The 23,372-nt window shown below is 42.7% G+C and overlaps 2 protein-coding genes across 4 annotated transcripts in view; one reads left to right on the top strand and one right to left on the bottom strand.

Moving 5' to 3' along the window:
* CAB39L (calcium binding protein 39 like) overlaps window positions 1-15,433 on the bottom strand; it is a 178,448-nt gene extending 163,015 nt beyond the window's left edge. Inside the window, exon 1 of one of the 2 annotated variants that reach the window (XM_040340314.1) lies at window positions 15,333-15,433. The gene's annotated coding sequence lies outside the window, so the exon portion shown is untranslated. Of the gene's footprint in view, window positions 1-15,328 lie in introns of both variants that reach the window. The other variant, XM_040340315.1, reaches the window with a different exon arrangement.
* Window positions 15,434-15,554: 121 nt separating this feature from the next.
* Window positions 15,555-23,372, top strand: part of LOC120929097 (histone-lysine N-methyltransferase SETDB2-like) — a 93,209-nt gene continuing 85,391 nt past the window's right edge. For both annotated transcript variants that reach the window (XM_040340312.1, XM_040340313.1), the window contains exon 1: window positions 15,555-15,642. The gene's annotated coding sequence lies outside the window, so the exon portion shown is untranslated. The remainder of the gene's footprint in view (window positions 15,643-23,372) is intronic.

Below are 23,372 nucleotides of genomic sequence, written 5' to 3'. Positions count from 1 at the left end.
CCAAATTCCTACGGCGACTGGTGTTGTGGCGAAACCCCTCTGTATCCACGAGTACAACCTTAACATGGGAGGGGTGGACCTCAATGACCAGTTGTTGGCGCCGTACCTAATTGCCCGGAGGTCCAAACGCTGGTACAAAAAAGTATCAGTGTATTTGTTTCAATTGGCTTTGCTGAACGCTCATGTGCTATACAGAGCTTCAGGACGGACTGGATCCTTCCTAAAATTCCAGGAAGAGATCGTCGAAGCCCTTCTGTTTCCAGATGGTGCTGTGCCCCACCTTCCCAACGCAAATGCAGTGAGCCGGCTGTATGAGAGGCATTTTCCTTTTGTCCTCGCTGGTACCCCTACCCAAAGAACCCGCCAAAAAAGATGTCGTGTCTGCAGCAAACTCGGATTTAGGCGTGACACCCGCTTTTATTGTCCCGACTGTCCTGACCAACCTGGTCTCTGCATTGGTGTATGTTTCAAACGCTACCACACACTAGTTCAGTTTTAGCGTAGGGTACAGCACCACACAGTCCTAGGCACACCAACACAGGGTCTCGGAATATGTGATGGCCATCACATTTTGAGAGACCATAATCTGCAACGTTCAGTTTATAGTTTTCATAAAAGTGAAAAAAAGTAGAAAAAAAATAAAAAAACACACAAAAACACAAAAAAAATATAAAATAAAAAATCCAAAAATAGTTGTGGTTGTATTTTTCTCCTCTCTTTATTGTTCTCTTATGTTCACTCTCTACTGTCCACTCACTATTGTTCTATATCTATTCTCTCTATTTTTACAATGTTTTATTGTATTTGCTTTGCAGGTATGGTATGTTATACTGTAATGTTTGTTTTATTGTTAACCATCATTTGCTTAGCAGGTACGCTATTCAGTTGCATCGCGGATTTATTTAGCGTGACAGCAACAGCGTTTGCTCCCACGATATATAAAGCCGCGACTCCAACGCTGTAGGAGGTGATTTCACCACCACAGTTAAAAAAAGAGCATATATGCCGAAGCATGGGGGCATTAGGGGCGGAGGAGCGATTTTGCTCCTAATGCCGCGTACATACGGTCGAAATTCCGACGGAGGCTTGCCCGTGGAAAAGTTCGACCGTGTGTACGCGGCATAACTTTTTTTGCGGGAGGATGCCCCCATGCTTCGGCATATATATTTTTTAGGCACAGGTTGCGTTAAAAAATGTTTTGTTTTGTTTTTGATATTTGCTTTGCAGGTATGGTATGGTAAGATCTTACTGTTAAAATGTAATGTTACTTTGTTATAATGTTAACCATCATTTGCTTAGCAGGTACGCCATTCAGTTGCAGCGCGGATTTATTTAGCGTGACAGCAACAGCGTTTGCTCCCACGATACATAAAGCCGCGACTCCAACACTGTGGGAGGTGATTTCACCACCACAGTTAAAAAAAGAGCATATATGCCGAAGCATGGGGGCATTAGGGGCGGAGGAGCGATTTTGCTCCTAATGCCGCGTACATACGGTCGAAATTCCGTCGGAAGCTTGCCCGTGGAAAAGTCCGACCGTGTGTATGCGCCATAACTTTTTATGCGGCGTACATACGTGTGTGAGCGGCATAACTTTTTTGCGGGAGGATGCCCCCATGCTTTGGCATATATAAATGGTGCATGTATGCCCATCATTAGAAGTGGGTGGATGAAGGGAGGTATTCTAATGGTGGGCATACCCACCGATCAATCTTTTTTTCGTTCAGCCAACAGGCTGCATGAAAAAAAAAAAAGATTACAATACATGTCCAACAAGAACCATCAACGTACTGGTATGTTGCTGGACTTTGAATGGTTATACCAGAATGATGCCTGCGGGTTTAGGCATCATCTTGGTATCATTCTTTTCAGCCAGCGGTCGGCTTTCATGTAAAAGCAGTCCTAGCGGCTAATTAGCCTCTAAACTGCTTTTACAAGCAGTGGGAGGGTATGTCCCCTCCCCGGATATAAACTGCGCCATTGGGAAAGTGGGAAAACATTTTATCACACCGATCTTGGTGTGGTCAGATGCTTTAAGGGCAGAGGAGAGATCTAGGGTCTAATAGACCCCAATTTTTTCAAAAAAGAGTACCTGTCACTAACTATTGCTATCATAGGGGATATTTACATGCCCTAAGATGGCAATAAAAATTATAAAAATAATAAAAAAAAGTAAGGAACAGTTTAAAATAAAATTAAAAAAGCAAATTAAATAATAATAAAAAATAAAAAATAAAAAAAAAGCACCCCTGTCCCCCCCTGCTCTTGCGCAAAGGCGAACGCAAGCGTCGGTTTGGCGTCATATGTAAACAGCAATTGTACCATGCATGTGAGGTATCACCGCGAAGGTCAGATCGAGGGCAGTAATTTTAGCAGTAGACCTCCTCTGTAAATCTAATGTGGTAACCCGTAGATGCTTTTAAAGGTTTTTTTTAAAATGTATGTAGTCTGTCGCCACTGCGCATTTGTGCGCAATTTTAAAGCATGTCGTGTTTGGTATCTATGTACTCGGCCTAAGATCATCTTTTTTATTTCATCAAACATTTGGGCAATATAGTGTGTTTTAGTGCATTAAAATAAAAAAATATGTATTTTTGCCCAAAAAAATGCATTTGAAAAATCGCTGCGCAAATACTGCGTGGTAAAAAAAAATGCAACACCCACCATTTTAATCTGTAGGGCCTTTGCTTTAAAATAATATATAATGTTTGGGGGTTCAACTTAACTTTCTTGCAAAAAAATAATATGTTTTTATGTAAACAAACAGTGTCAGAAAGGGCTTTTTCTTCAAGTGGTTAGAAGAGTGGGTAATGTGTGACATAAGCTTCTAAATGTCGTTCATAAAATGCCAGGACAGTTCAAAACCCCCCCAAATGACCCCATTTTGGAAAGTAGACACCCCAAGCTATTTGCTGAGAGGCATCTCGAGTCCATGGAATATTTTATATTTTGACACAAGTTGTAGGAAAGAGAATTATTATTATTTTATTTTATTTTTTTTGCACAAAGTTGTCACTAAATGATATATTGCTCAAACATGCCATGGGCATATGTGGAATTACACCCCAAAATACATTCTGCTGCTTCTCCTGAGTACGGGGATACCACATGTGTGAGACTTTTTGGGAGCCTAGCCGCGTACGGGACCCCAAAAACCAATCACCACCTTCAGGCTTTCTAAGGGTGTAAATTTTTGATTTCACTCCTCACTACCTATCACAGTTTCGGAGGCCATGGAATGCCCAGATGGCACAAAACCCCCCCAAATGACCCCATTTTGGAAAGTAGACACCCCAAGCTATTTGCTGAGAGGTATGTTGAGTATTTTGCAGATCTTGCTTTTTGTCACAAAGATTTGAAAATTGAAAAAAGAAAAAAAAAAAAAAAATATATATATCTTTCTTCATTTTCAAAAATAAATGAGCGCTGTAAAATACTCACCATGCCTCTCAGCAAATAGCTTGGGGGGTCTACTTTCCAAAATGGGGTCATTTGGGGGGGTTGTGTGCCATCTGGGAATTCCATGGCCTCCGAAACTGTGATAGGCAGCGAGGAGTGAAATCAAAAATTTGCGCCCTTAGAAATCCTGAAGGCGGTGCTTGGTTTTCGGGGCCCCGTACGCGGCTAGGCTCCCGAAAAGTCCCACACATGTGGTATCCCCGTACTCAGGAGAAGCAGCAGAATGTATTTTGGGGTGCAATTCCACATATAACCATGGCATGTGTGAGCAATATATCATTTAGTGACAACTTTGTGCAAAAAAAAAAAAAAAAAAAAAAAGTTTGTCATATTCCAGCAACTGGTGGCAAGATATAAAATATTCCATTAACTCAAAATGCCTCTCAGAAAATAGCTTGGGGTGTCTACTTTCCAAAATGGGGTCATTTGGGGGGGTTGTGTGCCATCTTGGCCTTTTATGGCCTTCAATACTGTGATAGGTAGTGATCGGTAGTGAGGAGTGAAATCAAAAATGTATGCCCTTAGAAATCCTGAAGGCCGTGCTTGGTTTTCGGGGTCCCGTACGCGGCTAGGCTCCCAAAAAGTCCCACACATGTGGTATCCCCGTACTCAGGAGAAGCTGCAGAATGTATTTTGGGGTGTAATTCCACATATGCCCATGGCATGTGTGAGCAATATATCATTTAGTGACAACTTTGTGCAAAAAAATAAAAAATTGTCATATTCCCGCAACTTGTGGCAAAATATTAAATATTCCATGGACTCAACATGCCTCTCAGCAAATAGCCTGGGGTGTCTACTTTCCAAAATGGGGTCATTTGGGGGGGGTTTGTGCTATTTGGGCATTTTATGGCCTTCAAAACTGTGATAGGTAGTGAGGAGTGAAATAAAAAAATTGCGCCATTAGAAATCCTGAAGGCGATGCTTGGTTTTCGGGGTCCCGTACGCGGCTAGACTCGCAAAAAGTCCCACACATGTGGTATCCCCGTACTCAGGAGAAGCAGCAGAATGTATTTTGGGGTGCAATTCCACATATAACCATGGCATGTATGAGCAATATATCATTTAGTTACAACTTTTTGAAATTTCTTTTTTCTTTTTTTTTTTTTGTCATTATTCAATCACTTGGTACAAAAAAAAAAAATATTCAGTGGGCTCAATATGCCCCTCAGCAGATTCCTTGGGGTGTCTACTTTCCAAAATGGGGTCATTTGGGGGGATTTTGTGCTATTTGGGCATTTTATGGCCTTCAAAACTGTCTTAGGTAGTGAGAAGTGAAATCAAAAATTTGCGCCCTTAGAAATCCTGAAGGCGGTGCTTGATTTTCGGGGCCCCGTACGTGGTTGGGCTCCCAAAAAGTCCCACACATGTGGTATCCCCGTACTCAGGAGAAGCAGCAGAATGTATTTTGGGGTGCAATTCCACATATAACCATGGCATGTATGAGCAATATATCATTTAGTTACAACTTTTTGTAATTTCTTTTTTCTTTTTTTTTTTTTGTCATTATTCAATCACTTGGTACAAAAAAAAAAAATATTCAGTGGGCTCAATATGCCCCTCAGCAGATTCCTTGGGGTGTCTACTTTCCAAAATGGGGTCATTTGGGGGGATTTTGTGCTATTTGGGCATTTTATGGCCTTCAAAACTGTCTTAGGTAGTGAGAAGTGAAATCAAAAATTTGCGCCCTTAGAAATCCTGAAGGCGGTGCTTGATTTTCGGGGCCCCGTACGTGGTTGGGCTCCCAAAAAGTCTCACACATGTGGTATCCCCGTACTCAGGAGAAGCAGGAGAATGTATTTTGGGGTGCAATTCCACATATAACTATGGCATGTGTGAGCAATATATCATTTAGTGACAACTTTTTGTAATTTCTTTTTTTTTTTTTTTTTTTTTGTCATTATTCAATCACTTGTTACAAAAAAAAAAAATATTCAATGGACTCAACATGCCTTTCAGCAGGTTCCTTGGGGTGTCTACTTTCCAAAATGGGGTCATTTGGGGGGGTTTTGTACTTCCCTGCTATTTTAGCACCTCAAGAATTGAGATAGGCAGTCATAAAATAAAAGCTGTGTAAATTCCAGAAAATGTACCCTAGTTTGTAGATGCTATAACTTTTGCGCAAACCAATAAATATACGCTTATTGGCATTTTTTTTACTAAAGACATGTGGCTGAATACATTTTGGCCAAAATGTATGACTAAAATTGAGTTTGTTCGATTTTTCTTATAACAAAAAGTAGAAAATATCATTTTTTCTCAAAATTTTCGCTCTTTTTCCGTTTATATCGCAAACATTAAAAATCGCAGAGGCAATCAAATACCATCAAAAGAAAGCTCTATTTGTGGGAAAAAAAGGACGCAAATTTTGTTTGGGTACAACATTGTATGGCCGCGCAATTACCAGTTAAAGCAGCGCAGTGGAAAATTGTAAAAAACACCTCTGGTCTTAAGGCTGACAAATGGTCCGGTGGGAAAGTGGTTAAAGGGTAACAATAATAGCAAATAAAGAAAAAAATACAGTGTATACAATAGTGACACAAGCCATATTGTAGTTGAATGTTATTATAAAATGACATTTTCTTTTCAATCTTCAGCTCTGTCATTTTCTGAAAATGCAATGCAATATGGCTACCTGGAGGTGTTCTGTACACAGAATGCCCACCAGAAACATAATTTTCTGCTTGTGTGATTGGCTCACTGATTTTCCCAGAAGTCTGCACTAAGATACAAGTCAGATTCCGGCATCTCCTGCAACAAAAAAATCATTTTTGGCGAGATACTCTCAATAGGAAATCATGTCTAAAGGGATGCAGGCCTTTTTATGTATGCACACACATACATACACTGCCTCAATCTTTAATGTTTATTATCCTATTGCAGGCCTTTCCTTCTTTCCATGTTTTTTCTCTCCCTCCCCACCGGCCCGCCCTTTTTGGGTTCCGCCCCTTTTTGGTGACCCCCTGTTGTGTCACGTGGGACCACACAATTTAGCGTGGACGCTCATGTGGGAGCCCCGAGATTTGGAGCGATCCGTGGGAGAACGGCTGGACCCCCCTGTTTTGTGACAGCAAAGCCTCATCGAGACAACTTTCTTACTTCATTATCGGTAATGATCGATTTTAATTAATCTTTCTTGCCTTATTGATATAGTATTATGTTTCCTGTCCCCCACCCCTCCTTCCAAATGGAAGATGTCTCTATACAAATGGAGCTGTGGGCGGGGTAGGTGGATGGACTAAAATATGTGAAACACTTTATGTAACCTTTTATACATTCTCTTTTAGTCTCAACCAATTAAACCTCTGAAGAAGACCATTATGGTCGAAACGTGTTAGGATATTGTTTATACATAATTGTATTCAGCTGTATAAATTATTTTTTGTGTACTGCATAATATTGTATGAATTTTTTATGTCTTTTGTATTGCCGCAACTCATATCTTATTTATTATTCTCTTTTTCCCCTTTTGATACATGTGAATAAATATTTTTTTTTTCACTTAAATTACATCCTACTTGTCTAATCGAGCTGCCTAAAAACCCCATTCAGGAAACTTTCTCTGTTGCAGGCCCTGCAGCTTTCCTCATTAGAGCCCTGCAGGTGCAGCAGCTGATTGATTATCATGAACCCACTTCCATTAGATTCGCTTTGCCACATGGACACAGACAAACACACAGGGATTTCTTTAGAATAACAAAAAGGTAGGAATCTGCAACAACGTTTGGTAAAATCCCTACAAAGTACTTAGATCACCCAGACACAGTTCCGTGTCCTTTTTTTCTGCACAAAATGCAGGCAGTGTTTTCCATGTATTCCAATGGCTCTAGTTCACACCATGCATGGAAACTGATTGCATGGTGTGAACTAGAGCCATTGGAATAGATGGAAAACACTGTGCATCTATTTTTAGTGCAGAAAAAATTCACACAAAACTGTACGGAACTGCGTCTGGTGTGAACTGGCCCTAAATCTAAGTTTCACTTTTTGTCAGATAGAAAACTACACAATATTCCACATTTATCCGACTAAAAAAAAAAAGATGATATTTTTTACATTTGACCTTTTTTTAATTCTCATTGTAAAAAATAAATAAAAATGTGTACATTCCCTCTAAACCAGGGCAGGCAGGGACAAGAAAAGATCCTGGTTGGTTGGTTAGGGAGATTAGCTGGGTTGTATAATAGTAGCCCTCCCATCTTCTGTATCTAAGACATGCTTGTAATTGGGGTTATTTATAAACAGCATAAACAGCCCTGCAATTAGAAACGAAAGGTAGATTTTCATTTACAGTATAGTAATTCTTCCATTTAAAATGACTAAATAGCTTCAAAAAAGGTGTGTCTCCCCATAATGAAACCATGAGCAAATGTTTTCTTGTGATTATAAAACAATATAAAAGAAAGAAAACTGATGATTCAGAATCATAATGCACTCCATTGTTAATACCCAGTACAGATGTCACAATGCTTGGTCACCATCATATGAAATTATAAGACGGTGATCGGAAATGTCAGGATCACACCATTCTATTGTATACACCAAGTTCACTTCAATGCCACTGCTGATCATTTTAAAACCTGAACTCCAGGAAGACAACTAAATACACATGAGAACTGTTTTATCTGCCAAATGTTCTGCATTCTTGTCCATCCAGTCTTGAGACTTACACAGCATCAACAGACGTCACAGTCCAGTGGATGACACCACTTAGGCCCCTTTCATACTGGGGCAGCATGTTCAGTGGCCGTATAGCGCCGCCATTTTTAGCAGCGCTATACCGTCGGAATTGACGCAGAATTTCAGCGGTATTCGGCCGATAGCGGTGCGGTATTAACCCCCGCTAGCGGACGAAAAAGGTTGTTTTTAATGGGAAGCAGCGCTATACACACCGCTTCTCTCAATGCTGCTTGCAGGAGATTTTTTTTTTCTCCCGCCAGCGCATCGTCTCAGTGTGAAAGCCCTCGGGCTTTCACATTGAGAATGCTGGGGCAGGAGTATTTCAGGCATTATTTATGCGCTATTTTAGTGCTAAAACGTCTGAAATACTCCTCAGTGTGAAGGGGGCCTTAAAGTAGAAAGCAAGTCAAAACCAAATTAAGCCTTAATCTACAACCCCCCTCTTCTAAGCCTATACCATCTACCCTGTAAAAGGAAAGATGCCCATTCTTACCTATTTTGAGGGCACTCTGGTCCAGTCACATGATCAGGTCCCAGCGCCGGCTTCAGCGTAGAGGAGGGATAGCTGACAACGGATGCCCCATATCAAGCCAATGGGTGACATCATCACACAGGCTCTGCCGCGGTTGTCGGCGATCTCTGCTTTACACTGAAGTCAGTGCTGGAGAGATTATGTGACCAAACCGGCGCAATCTCAGAACAGGTAAGTATAGGCATCTTTCCTTTTACAGCAGGGGTCTCAAACTGGCGGCCCTCCAGCTGTTGCGAAACTACAAGTCCCACCATGCCTCTGCCTGTGGGAATCATGCTTGTAACTGTCAGCCTTGCAGTGCATCATGGGACATGTAGTTTTGCAACAGCTAAAGGGCAGATAAAATTGTCTTAGGGGGGTGGCAGTAGATTTAAGCTTAGTTAGGTTTTGACTTGCCTTCCACTTTAAAGCTGAACTCCATCCTTACCTTTTTCCTACACTAGCAAGACCTCTCCTATGTTAAAATTGGCTACTCTCATTGCACTGCAAACTTGAATCTCCGCAAAACAAACCCCGAAGCTGCAGCAAATATTCTGAGCCAGCCTTTATTTCAGGTTGAAGACCTTCAATCCAGGGTTTGACAAATTTGCTTGGAATCTAGGAGCCAGCTAAAAAAGTTAGGAGCCAGAAAACGCACCCTGTCCCGTCGAGCTTGCGCACAGAAGCGATCACATACGTGAGCAGCGCCCGCATATGTAAACGGTATTCAAACCACACGTGAGGTATCGCCGCGATTGGTAGAGCGAGAGCAATAATTCTAGCCCTAGACCTCCTCTGTAACTCAAAACATGCAACCTTTAGAATTTTTTTAAACGTCGCCTATGAAGATTTTAAAGGGTAAAAGTTTGTCGGCATTCCACGAGCGGACGCAATTTTGAAGCGTGACATGTTGGGTATGAATTTACTCGGCGTAACATTATCTTTCATAATATTAAAAAAAAAATGGGGATAACTTTACTGTTGTCTTATGTTTTAATTAAAAAAAGTGTATTTTTTTTCCCAAAAAAGTGCGCTTGTAAGACCGCTGCTCAAATACGGCGTGACAAAAGGTATTGCAATGATCGCCATTTTATTCTCTAGGGTGTTAGGATAAAAATGTTATATAATGTTTGGGGGTTCTAATTAGAGGGAAGAAGATGGCAGTGAAAAATAGTGAAAAATGACATTAGAATTGCTGTTTAACTTGTAATGCTTAACTTGTAATACCAACGGCCACCACCAGATGGCGCCAGCTCACACATCTCGTGGTAATAACTTGTAATACCAATGGCTCACCACCAGATGGCGCCAGCCAAGTCGCCAGGACACCATTTCTAGTCGCCATGGCGACCTGGCGCCCGGGATTGGTCGAGCCCTGCTTCAATCAATCACCTCTCCTCTTGTTTTGCTGTTGCCGGCCTCTCTCACCTTTCTTTGCCATTGATCATTTTGTTTTTATATGAAAGAACCCAGCGGGCCAGCATTCCTTGGGGTGTGTAGACTTTAGCTGTGCAATCTGCTGATTATATGTTTGGTTACAAATCAAGCAACTGATCGGCAGACTGCACAGCTAAAGTTTGCAACACCCACCCAGTAGCCAGCAGGGATGAGCATGTATCTCTAAAGGGATGCCAGGAATGTGTTCTTTCATACAAATACCTTGATAGAAAATTTGATGAAGAATACTATGACATTTACCGAAGCCTGTCTAGCCCTCCCACCAAACTCTGACAAACTAGGGAAAGGTCAGCAGACAGACCCATTGAAGACATCAACGGGTTTCCAAAGAGTCATTTGGAAAACAAAATAACTCAACTGAAATTGTTAATACGTGTTTGAGATATAAAGTGTGTTTATTACATTTCAGTTTTAAAGTTAAGGTACAGTAGATCTAAACCAAATCACTAAAGCATTATAAGCTTTCAAAAGTTACTATCATTTTAAATTTACAACCTGGTGATCGCGCCATGAAGTTTAGATACTTCCCGTTACGGGGTGGCATCTGTCTGCCAACTGTGCCCATGCATTGTCACCCTCTCACCTGCACCCCTGCTAGAGACTATAAGCAGCTACGCATTGTGCAGGGTTGGTTAACTGTGGTCTCTAACAGGAAGACACCCAATGACGGGCAGCCGACACCAATATGTAGACAGGAAGTGACTGAAATAGCCTAGAGGAAAATAGTATTTTATACAAAAATAATCCCAAATGGTTTATGATATTCAGTGATTTAGCAAACTATCATCCAGTTACAGTAATATTTTTACCAAAGTCATCTTTAAAGCGGAGTTCCGGCCACAATTTCACTTTCTAAATATAAATACCCCTGTAATACACAAGCTTAATGTATTCTACTACAGTTAGTCTGTAAACTAAGGTCCGTCTTGTTAGGTTGTTACAGCATTTAGACACTTTATAAAATAGAAATTGACTGGGGCCATCTTAAGTGTGGGCATCATGAAGCCAGACTGTATGACTTCCTGGATTTCAGCCTTACAGATCTCGCACATGCTCAGTGCTGCACAAGCAGTGTCAGATCAGGTTTCAGCACCTGTACTGTCCAAGTCACATGATTCTTCAAGACTGGGGAGTGCACAGACTCCTGGAAAGTTACACCCACTACATTCCCAGGAGTCTGTGCGGTGTAGGTTAGGAAGCATTAAGCACCTAGGTGCAGGAAGTGGGGAGATTAACTATTCTGCCTAGCAACAACACTTTGAAGGCATCTAAAAAAAAACATTTTTTTCGTAAAGGACTAATGACATTTTTTTAAAACTACTGATGTAATGTTATATTTATGGGTGGAACTCCACTTTAAATTAGATTTGTTGGTTGGCACTGGTAGGTAGGTTGCTCTTGCAATAAATTAGCCTGTTATTGGGGATTTTTACAGATCCAGGAGAGTGCTCTTCATTGGTGCTTCACTCTCTAGTGTTACTCTGACCTGGAACAGGCATGCTGCCAGTGAAGTCTGCAAAGTTGAATCCTCCACTCTGAATACTTGTTGCATTTCAGGTCCCCTAAGATTGTGATGACAGACCCAGAGCCGAGGTTATCGCTGTGCCCATATTATGGAGGAAACTCATAATACCTTCTACAGCAAACACTGTATGCTGGCAGAATGCCCGAGTGACATTGTCTAAACCACCGGAAGGACCAAGTATTGTCATCTCATCATCAGATTCATCACATGCCACTCTGTGTAAACATACACACTGACAGGACTAGCTTGTTCACAATTCACACCACACCCTCCCTTCATGTACACTCATAGAGGAAAGACAGTCTATGTATATCCTTCCCATTGACTGGACACGCCCACAGCTACGGACACTTACCACATGCAGTTGTGCATTGCAGTTTGCTTATAGCGTTCCAATCCTACATGAAAGCACTGTGTGTGACTGGCTGCATGTTATTTACACAGAGGGTAGTAGTGCAAGTAACAGCTAGCCAGCTACATGCAGAAAATATGACATTATTACATTGGCTAATTGACTTTGACCACAGCAGGAGCCAATCAGGAGAGAAAGGGGGCGGGACACACTGAGCTGTGGCTCAGCTCGGCTCTGGTGCCCCCATAGCAGGAGGGAGAGGCCAAGAGCACAGACGAGGGACCCGAGAAGAGGAGGATCGGGGTTTCTTTGTGCAAAACCATTTCACAGAGCAGGCGAGTATAACATGTTTGTAATTTTTATAGGGAAAATTACAATCACGTTAAAGCGGGGGTTCACCCGGACATACAACTTTTTACCCTTAGATTGTGGCTCGTTTTGTCTAGGGGAATCGGCTATTTTTTTTTTTAAATCGAAGCTGTACTTACCTTTTTAGAGAGCGATCTTCTCCGCCGCTTCCGGGTATGGGCTGCGGGACTGGGCGTTCCTTCTTGATTGACAGGCTTCCGAAAGGCTTCTGACGGTCGCATCTATCGCGTCACGATTTTCCGAAAGTAGCCGAACGTCGGTGCGCAGGCGCAGTATAGAGCCGCACCGACGTTCGGCTTCTTTCGGCTACTCGTGACGCGATAGATGCGACCGTCGGAAGCCTGTCAGAAGCCTGTCAATCAAGAAGGAACGCCCAGTCCCGAAGACCCATACCCGGAAGCGGCGGAGAAGATCGCCCTCTACAACGGTAAGTACTGCTCGGATTTTAAAACAACTAGCCGATTCCCCTAGACTAAATGAGCTTCCATCTAAGGGTAAAAATACATTTATGGGTGAACTCCCGCTTTAAGAAAATGGGGGGGGGGGGCTTTACATGGAGAGTATTGAACTTCATAATAAAGGTGAAGGTCCTCTTTATTGCAAGGAATACATAAGGTAACCCCTTGATTACACCGATATGTTAACCCAGTACCCATTAGTACAGTGACAGTGTACAGTATTATGACGGTATTTGTGTCACTGGTGAAGTCGGTGTCTGTTAGCATCGGATTGGCCACCACACTATCACAGTCCCACTAAGTCGCTTATCACCACCATTACAAGTATATATATATATATATATATATATATATATATATATATATATATATATATATATATATATATATAAAAATACTCAATTTATACCCCACAGAGTTTGTAGACTCTCAGACTTTCACGCAAAAAACAATTAATATACACTTATTGGGATTTTTTTTTCTTACCAAAGACATGCAGCAAAATACATTTTGGCCCAAATTTCGGAAGAATTTTTTTTTTATTTGATATATTTTATAGCAGAAACTAAACTAAACTTTTTTTAATTGTCCATCTTTTTTCATTTATATAAGAAACCCAGTGTGGTGATCAAATGGCACCAAAAGAAAGCTCTATTTGAGTGAAAAAAAAAGCGATATAAAAGTTTGCATGACCGCGCAATTACCAGTTAAAGTAGCTCAGTGCTGAATATCAAAAAAATGGCCTGGTCATGAAGGAAGTAAAACCTTCCAGAGCTGAAGTGGTTAAAGCAAAACTAAACCCTCCCATCCTTTTCCGCCAAGGAAGCTGCCATCTTAGCCTCTGTTTGACCTGCAGTTGCCATGGAGCTGCACATGTGATCAGTGATAACTCCACACATTTGATGGGATGACAGTTTAGATGAGAGTAGAAGCCAATGTGACAGTTATATTCCCAGCATGCCACGAATGTAACTGTCTTTTTAAACCGTTAAATCCACGGGTTTAGTCCCGCTTTGACCCTGCATTCACACCTCAGCGTTTTAGGCTCCATTCACACCTGAGCGACAAAACGCCTGAAGCGCGATGCTCAGATACGATGCAGGGGAAAAATAACATTGTTGTCTATGGAGATGGTTCACATCTCCACGCCAAACGCAGATCGCGTGAAGCTCAAAAAAGTCCCGGACCCTTCTTGTCGCGCGTATTCAGGCGACTTTGGCGTTCAGCATAGCAGACAATGACCTGTAAAAAAACATTGGGTTAAAAACGCCGCGTTTTGTCGCGGCAAATCGTGGTACAAAACGCCACAATTTGTCGCGGCAAATCGTGGTACAAAACGCTGCGCTATGGTGTGAATGCAGCCTTAAATTGCGGCAGACTTGCCACGAATCTGCCCGCGATTTTAAAGCGCAGAGGTGTGAATGACAAATTGCATAACGCACACTTGAGATGCCATTCACTTGAATGGCACTTAAAATTGCAGTGCAGTTCTGGCGCGATAAACTGCGCTGCAATCGTGGCATCCCACATTGTGTGAAGCTTGTTGCCCCAAAATAAGTTCAGAAGCTTCATTTGGGTGGCATGCTACATGCGTTGCCGCGATTGCAGGGCGATTTATCTTGCTAAAATCAGGGCAGAACCGCACTGCACTTCAAATGAATGGCATCTCAAATGTGCGTTCTGCGCTTGGTTATTTACATCTCTCGCTAAAAAGTATTTTTTATTTTAAGGCTCCACTCGCAGTTTGCGTAGCGAAAACGCACGTTCCCGCTCGCAATATACAAGTTCCCAAGTGCCATGCATAGGGCAGCCCGTTCATTGGGCGCGTTCATCGCACAAAAGAAGCTCCCGCATCCTTTCAGGCGACGAGCTTCACGTGCATTTTTCTGCAATTTGCGCACATTTTTGTCTCACAACAAAGTTGCAATGCATTTGGGGTGCTGGTAATAATAAATGGCACCCAAAGGAGCGCCACGCTTTTTTTCTAGGTAAAACGGGGGCCTATGTTTTATACAGAGTGGAGAGGGATCAGAACATCTCTGACAGTTTTTTATTGCCGTCTGTGTCCCAGTTAGTGAGATTCATCCTCTCTATTTGTCCCGTCGCTGAAAGTAAAAAAAACAAACCCCAAATTTTGGGTTGTCCCCAGACCAGGAATAAAGGGTAAATCTTGCAATGGGGACACTAGTTCTGGTGACAACTCTCACTTTTTTTTAAAGAATTTCCTTTTACTTCCTGTTTCAGTTATAAGACAGGAAGTGAAGGGAAATCTCCCCAGTGGGGACACAGATAACAAGCTGACAGGGGGGAAAACTCTCCCTTCTTTTATCCAACATGAAAACAAAGTTTTGCCTTCAGTTGTCCTCTCTGTCAGGTGTGCAGTCACAGGGTGAAGTGTCACACACAGGCCTGAGCGGAGTGTGTGGGGGTCATGGTGGTGTCACAGCCCGGAGAGTACTGCCCCCCATGTCTCATATACATATACACACACGGTGATAGAAGTAAGGAGCACACACCTACCGGTGACCACCGCCGCCCTCAGCTGTCTCCTCTCTCCACCTCTCGTGTCAGGAAGAGCCGGCGCTTCCGTACTGCCCAGCTGTGACACTGCTCCGTTGCCATGCCAACAGCCGTGAGTGACACGAGGAGGGAAGGCGGAGGGGCGGGGCAAGCGCGCTGTAAACAAAACTTTATTGACAACGTGATTCGGCAGCTGAGGGGAACTTCCGGTTTGCCACACCAAACATGGCGGCGGCGGCCAGGATGTACGTTGTAGGCTTGTGTTTGGGTTTCCGGGTTGGCCTTGGCGGATGTTTTATGGTTGGACTCGGTAGGTGTTTAGCAGGGGGAGGGTCGGTGTGTGTGTCTGCTGTGTAATTGATGCCATAGAAGTCAGTTATATGGATGGGAGAACTGTGTGGAGGTGATGTCATCGTTGTATTTACTATAGTGTGGTCATACATGACTTCTATCCACTCTACAGGCAGGTGGAGTGACAGTGGAAGGTGTTGGGAGAGACTATAACAAACCCGGTGGGGCTTTGAGTGGTCACAGTTTACTATTTGGGAAATGTGAAAAATACACAACATTGATGAAAGAACAGAAGATGCAGTTTTATGATTTAGCGTTCAGGCCTGCAGGTCATTGAGTCCATAATAGAAGCAGAGCACAGCCCCTGGGGAAGATGAGACTTGTAGTTTTCAGGTCTCTGTGAATGAATGACGCAGCAGTGTGGGCGGAGCTGTGCTAGCTTACACAATCACATGCTAAATATGAGTGAAAAGGATGGAGTTGGCCTTTAACAACCTCATTGCTGTACTATAGCTGAAAGGCGGTGTAGTGTCACAGTCTGCTGCCTATCCTAGAATGCTGCGGAAGTCACGTGGCGGCAAGTGCAATGGATTGGAATGGATTTCCGACAGTACACACCAGAAAACCCGGCGTTCAGGGCGACGTGGATTTGAGAAGCGTGGGGCCCTTTACAAAAGAAAAGAGGAAATAAAGAAAAATATGGGCCCTTTAATAAAGAAAATATATATATAAACATGAATATAATTGAAGAAAATGGTGAAGTGCTAGTGCCAAATCATAAAACGGTCCCGTGAAAGGATCAGCATAAAACTTCCATGGAAAAAACACACTGCACAATCTCTGTGGAAAAAAAGACAAAACAATCCTGTGATGAGGACTCCTGCAGCAAATAAATTCAATGTGTGTGGACTTCACCCCCTAGGTTTCCTTTGCCTTCAGCACAATACCGCTCATAAAGGGAGAAAAAATAAACCAAATATGGTGCAAATAACGTTTGAGAAAGATAAATGATAATCGCAATACAGCGATTGCACTCACGATACACTTCAAGTCAAACAGGCTCAGCTGTAGAGTCAAACGCCGCTCAGTGCTTTGCGATCTCCTCACTGGGACAATTCTCCCATCAATCGCGTCACTTAGGACCCTAAGTTATGCGATTGATGGGAGAATTGTCCCAGTGAGGAGATCGCAAAGCACTGAGCGGCGTTTGACTCTACAGCTGAGCCTGTTTGACTTGAAGTGTATCGTGAGTGCAATCGCTGTATTGCGATTATCATTTATCTTTCTCAAACGTTATTTGCACCATATTTGGTTTATTTTTTCTCCCTTTATGAGCGGTATTGTGCTGAAGGCAAAGGAAACCTAGGGGGTGAAGTCCACACACATTGAATTGTTTGCTGCAGGAGTCCTCATCACAGGATTGTTTTGTCTTTTTTTCCACAGAGATTGTGCAGTGTGTTTTTTCCATGGAAGTTTTATGCTGATCCTTTCACGGGACTGTTTTATGATTTGGCACTAGCACTTCACCATTTTCTTCAATTATATTCATTATATTAATGTTTATTTGCACCTTGATGCCCCTTTATTTATTTGGGGATCTCTCAGGGCAAAGCTCCCTAAAGCCCCATTCACACCTGAGCATTTTGTAGCTTGAAGCCTGGAGCTACAAAACACTGGAGGGGAAAATCAATATGGAGATGGTTCACATCTCCAGTCCAAAACGCCAGAAGCTCAAACAAGTTCCGGAACTTTTTTTTTTTTTTTAAGGCAGATTTGGGAGTTTTTCTGCTTTTTACATTGGTGACCTTTTAAACCGTACAAAATCGCGGCAAAAAAAATCCAACTTTCTGCCTGAAAACGCTATGCTCTGGTGTGAATGGGGGCAGAGATGGCAGTAAAATCCTCACAGGTGTTCTAATCCCTCTCCACACTATCCACAAAAAAAAAAGAAGAAAAGTTTTGCCTTTAGCTGCTTGCCGCCTGTCCACAGTAGATGTACCGCAGGTGAGTGGCAAAGACAGGCTAGACAAAGTGCTGTGATTGGACACAGCATGAGTTTGACAGCTGATTATAGCGAATGCTTTTGGCTGAAGCTGATTGGCTGTGTTTACACAAACGTATAACAGTGTACTGTGAGCAATGATCTGGCTGTTGCAGGGAGAAAAAACAGCCAGATAGTACACGTTACACATTAAGTGGGGTAAAACTTTGTGCAAAACCATTGCATAGAGCGGTTTAGTATAACATGTTACAAAAAAAAAAAAAAAAAGGAAGAGCAATAAAAGCTGAACTCCAGGAAGCCTAAAAGTCCTCCGCCCTCACTGCAAGGGTTACCTGCTTGCTTATGTTTAGGGGGACCGGGTAAAGCAGTGTCACTTACCTGATCCTCCGGTCCTGCAGTCTCCTTTAGGTAGGTTCACACTGGTACAACATGATTGTTGTATGACTGTCATTCTATTTTCCCTGCTACATTGGTCCTACTTCCATCAGATTTGAATGAACAGGATAAGATTTTTGCTCTGACTTTGAGATAGTCCAACTTGTCCTTTGACCAATAAAAACAATCCCAGTGTGACACAAATTCCTTTTACTGCTGCTGCTGCTGCAATCACCACATCGGATGTCAAAAGTCAGATGGTTAGGACAAGGATCCAACTTTGATCCGATTTCAATGATATTCAATGGGCTGAAGTAGGATCAACGTAGTACAGGAATATAAAGGGAAAAGGTCGCTCTAATGTTAAACTGTGTAGTGAACCAATAGAATTAAAATAGTGCAAAAACTCAATTGTCATATGAAATTACATAATACAAACAAATGTGACTCTATAGCTTCCAATATGCATATAAATATAGAAAAAAGTCCAAACAACATAGATAATGAGTCCAAATATTAAAGGGGTTGTAAAGGAAAAATGTTTTTCTCCTAAATAGCTTCCTTTACCTTAGTGCAGTCCTCCTTCACTTACCTCATCCTTCCATTTTGCTTTTAAGCCTAGGTTCACACTGCTGCGAATTCAAAATCGCGGTAAAATGCAATCGCGATTTCGCGGCTGCTATTTTGCCGCGATTTCGGCCGCAATTTAATGTAAATCGCGGCCCGAAATCGCAAAAAGTAGTACAGGAACTACTTTTTGAAATCGCAGATGCGGCGTCGCACTGATTAGGACAGTGTCATTGCTGACAATTGCCGCCGATTTGAGATGCGATTTGACATGTCAAATCGCATCTCAAATCGTTCCAAATCGTACCCAGTGTGAACCAGGGCTAAATGTCCTTATTTCTTCTGAGAAATCCTCACTTCCTGTTCTGTCTGTAACTCCACACAGCAATGCAAGGCTTTCTCCCTGGTGTGGAAAAAGCCTCTTGAGGGGGCGAGCAGGAGTATCAGGACGCCCACTAACACACAACTCCTTTCTCTATCTGCAAAGTAGAGAGTGTCCTGACTTGCCTGCTCGCCCCCTCCCCCCTCAAGAGGCATTCTCCACACCAGGGAGAAAGTCTTGCATTACTGTGTGGAGTTACAGACAGAAGAACAGGATTTCTCAGAAGAAATAAGGACATTTAAAAGCAAAATCGAAGGATGAGGTAAGTAAAGGAGGACTGCACTAAGGTAAAGGAAGCTTTTTAGGGGGAAAAAATTACCTTTACAACCCCTTTTTTAAATGAAAGAAATTGGTAAAACGTGTTGTGTGAAGATAAACAGAAGTTGAAAAGTAGATCCACCGCCACCAAAATAATAAGGGTAGGTCGCTCCTTGAGAGATACACCAGAAGAAAATTGGACACCCTTACCGGAAAAGATGGACCTCCTATAATGGCAAGGTCAAATGGGCCTCCGAGGTCTTAGTAGGTCACAGATGTGAGTGTCACTCAGCTCCTACTGTCTTCCTCGCTCCCCACGTAGGTCCTCTGCGTCACTAAGAGACGATCCTTCCCTCTAAAAGAACTTGGAGCCCGCCCACAGAACCAAACCCGGCATGTATGGGGAAAACAAAGGAATACTCGAGACTCGAGTGTATTATCCTTAACCACTTACTCGGTTTATCAACAAAAAAAAAATTAGGACCACAAAGTTCATTACATAGTTACATAGTCAGGTTGAAAAAAGACACAAGTCCATCCAGTTCAACCACAAAAAAATAAACAAACAAAATAAAAAACACAATACAATCCCATACACCCAACTCCATACCCACAGTTGATCCAGAGGAAGGCAAAAAACCCCAGCAGAGCATGATCCAATTTGCTCCAGCAGGGGAAAAAAAGCAAACAAATCTAAAAAAGCTGGCAATAAAAATTGGCGTACGCCCGTGCTTCCGGGGTCACGTAGGATGCGGTGACGTCAGTGCGTGGCTCCGCCCTGACATGTTTCATCATGCGTGACGTTATCACGCAACACTTTTTACCAATTTCTTTCATTTAATATTTGGAATCATCTATGTTGTTTGGACTTTTTTCTATATTTATTTGCATATTGGACCATATTATAGAGTCACATTTGTTTTGTATTATGTAATTTCATGTGACAATTGAGTTTCTGCACTATTTTTTAATACTATTGGTTCACTACACAGTTTAACATTAGCGCAACCTTTTCCCTTTTATATCACATTTTCTTTACATGAGTATGGCTAGTTTGTAGGTGTGGCAGCTTTTCTTCATAGATAATTCACTCACTTTTTTCCACTTTTAGCGAGATATAGGCCTCCCTTGAGAACGTAGTACAGGAACCTTTTTCAAAGTCGGACCAGTTAAGACGGCTCTCATAGAGAACTATTGATTTACACACGTCATGCGACAGCTTCCAAAGTCAGAGCGTATGTCGTTCCAGTTTGAATCCGGCTTTACACTGCTAGATGAGTCTCCACAGCCTCTTTTCCCTAGGCTCCATGGGTCTAAGGTCCTAAGACATCATCAAGACAGATGCAGGGACCATAGACCTGAAAATTATATGAGAATGCCAAAGAACAGTCCACTGCCAGAGAATGGGGAGTGAAACAACACTTCCATTCCCTAGACCTAAGCAGCAGCTAGCCCTCACAATGCAGGTGCAGCCCCACTGCAATGAAGGATTATTGGGTTTTAAAAAAAAAAAAAATTGTAAAGCAGCATTAACAACTAGGCGTCTGCACTATACCCAAATGACGGCTACAGCGTGGACCTGAATTGCCGGGAGGCCGTCAATAGACATCCTCCCCTGCGCTGTGATCATTGAGACTCAGATAATCACAGATCCCAGTAAGGGGCTGATCCCGGCCCCTTACCACGTGATCAGCTGTCAGCCAATGACAGCTGATCACATGATGTAAACAAAACCTCGGTAATCATTTTTTTTTTTTCTCCTCACGCTGACAGCGTCACGAAGAGGAAAAGGCATATATGCCTTATCTGTCCCCACCATTACCACCTGCCAGTGCCCACCAGTGCAAAAAAGTGCCGCCTATCAATGCCCACCAGTGGTGCCAAACAGTGCTGCCTATCAGTGCCACCTCTGTATCGCCTATCAGTGCCCAGCAGTGCAGCCTCATCAGCGTACATCAATGAAAGACAAAAATTACCTGTTTGCAAAATTTTATAACAAAATATCAGGTTTTGTATTTTTTTTTTTTTTATTCTGTCTTTTTAAAAAAAAATTAACAAAAATAAAAACCACAGAAGTTATCAAATACCACCAAAAGAAAGCTCTATTTGTGGGAAAAAAATTATAAAAATTTCATATGGGTACAGTGTTGTCTTTCAAAGAGTGAGAGCTCTGAAAGCTGAAAATTGGTCTGGACAGGAGGGGGGTTTAAGTGCTCAGTAAGCAAGTGGTTAAGGCTTACCATGGCCATACTGCTGCTTTCAATAGATATACAGCACACATCTGTGCAGCACAGTGGTGTAGTGGTTGGCTCCCTCACCTGACAGCAAAAGTGTCACTGGTTCATATACCGACACCATCTGCCTGGAGTTTGCATGTTCTCCCTGTGTCTGCGTGGGTTTCCTCCGGGTACTCAGGTTTCCTCCAACACTCCAAAGACGTACGCCTAGACGCGCTCCTATGGGAACACATTTGGCGCAGTACAAATCCTACATCAAATCAAATCTGTAAAGCGTTGTGCTGAAACTCCAATCAAATGGGGGAAGATTTGGGATGGTAGGTCAGTCACGTGACACACCTCTGCTCCCATCCCTGAGTGTGTCTCCAGCAATGTGCAGAGAGCATGCAGTGGTATGTAGCACACTCCATGCTGCAACCTGCATTTTATGACTGACAAAATGCTGGAGCAGTAACACTCCATTCACACAGGTGGCCATCGATTAATCCACCATTCCTGCCAGCAGCAGTATGGCCAGATTTGTGCCATGTACATGGGTGGCATTGCCGCAGTATACATGTAACCACTCATCTGTGCAGTGACTCTGACTGACCCAGGTAGACATGTACATTATTAATAGGAATTGGGGTCCTTTTACAACAGTTAGGTCCCTTGCATGCATTTACCACAGGAGCATTCTATCACACATTAACTGCTTCAGGCCCACCCATGGTATATAAACTGCGGACGGGTGGCCAAATCCCGTATCCGGCATTTCTTGGTATAGGGCATGCATGTGTGCACCCCCTGCCCAATCTGTGCTGTAATTTGGTACAGCACAAGTTGGTCAGCAGGTCCCAGCCAGTGATTTATGGCTGGGATCTGCTGATTGGCATAGCGAATCACAGCTCAGAGCTTTGTGTTTACTAACAACACAGGGCTCTACATGGAGAAGTGATGTGGCTTTTTTTAGCCACATCTGTTAGAAAAAACAGCACACATGACACATTGTTAGGCGCACAGTTAACTGCCCCTCAATGTTAACCCCTTCCCAGCCAGCGTTGGTAGTAGTGACAGTGTATAGTATTAGCACTGATCACTGTATTAGTGTCACTGGTGATGTCAGTGTCCATCAGTTTCCACCCAGATTGCCCGCCACACTATCACAGTCCCACTATAAGCTGCTGATCATCACCATTACTAGTATAAAAAAATAAAAATGCCAGTGTATATATAAACCATAGTTGGTAGCCGCTATACCTTTCACGCAAACCTATCAATATATTCTTATTTTACTTTTTTTACCAAATACATGTAGCAGAGTAAAATAAAGTAAATCTGCGCTAAAGAGTGCAAAATGTGAAATGTTCAAATAGCTGCTGTACACTATGTCATGATACCAGGCATTAGACAAACCACTAGGGGCGCGCGCGCCCCTAGTGGCGGCTGAAAGAGCCGACGTAGAATGACGTGCTCTCGCCCAGGAGAGCCAGCTTGCCGACGTAGAACGGCGGTGTGCGGTCGGCAAGCAGTTAATAGGTGATGGAAAAATATTAGCGACTCCCACCAAGTAAAAAAAAAACATTTATAAAGTCCAAAATAAGGATTCAAAGTGGTTGATAAAAATGACAGTCCCACATGCCGTGTTAAGGAATAGAGATGACAGGATGGCCAGAGTGTCACCAACCAAGCACACAGTGCACTTCCTGGAACATATGTGACACCCTTTTTCTAAGGCTGCTTTCACATTGCAGCGTCGAGCCACGGTGACGGTATAGCTGCGCTAATTGTAGCGCGGCTATACCATCGTGTTTACTGCAATATTCGGGCGCTAGCGGTGAGGTTTTAACCCCCGGTAGCGGCCGAAAAAGGGTTAATACCACCCGCGTTGCGGGCGGTATTACCGCGCTTTCCCATTGATTTGTGAACACACCGCTCCTATACCGCGG

Source organism: Rana temporaria, chromosome 2 (assembly GCF_905171775.1).
Source record: "Rana temporaria chromosome 2, aRanTem1.1, whole genome shotgun sequence".
NCBI lineage: Eukaryota > Metazoa > Chordata > Amphibia > Anura > Ranidae > Rana > Rana temporaria.
Note: the sequence above shows the minus strand (reverse complement) of the source record. Positions and strands in the feature narration are given on the sequence as shown.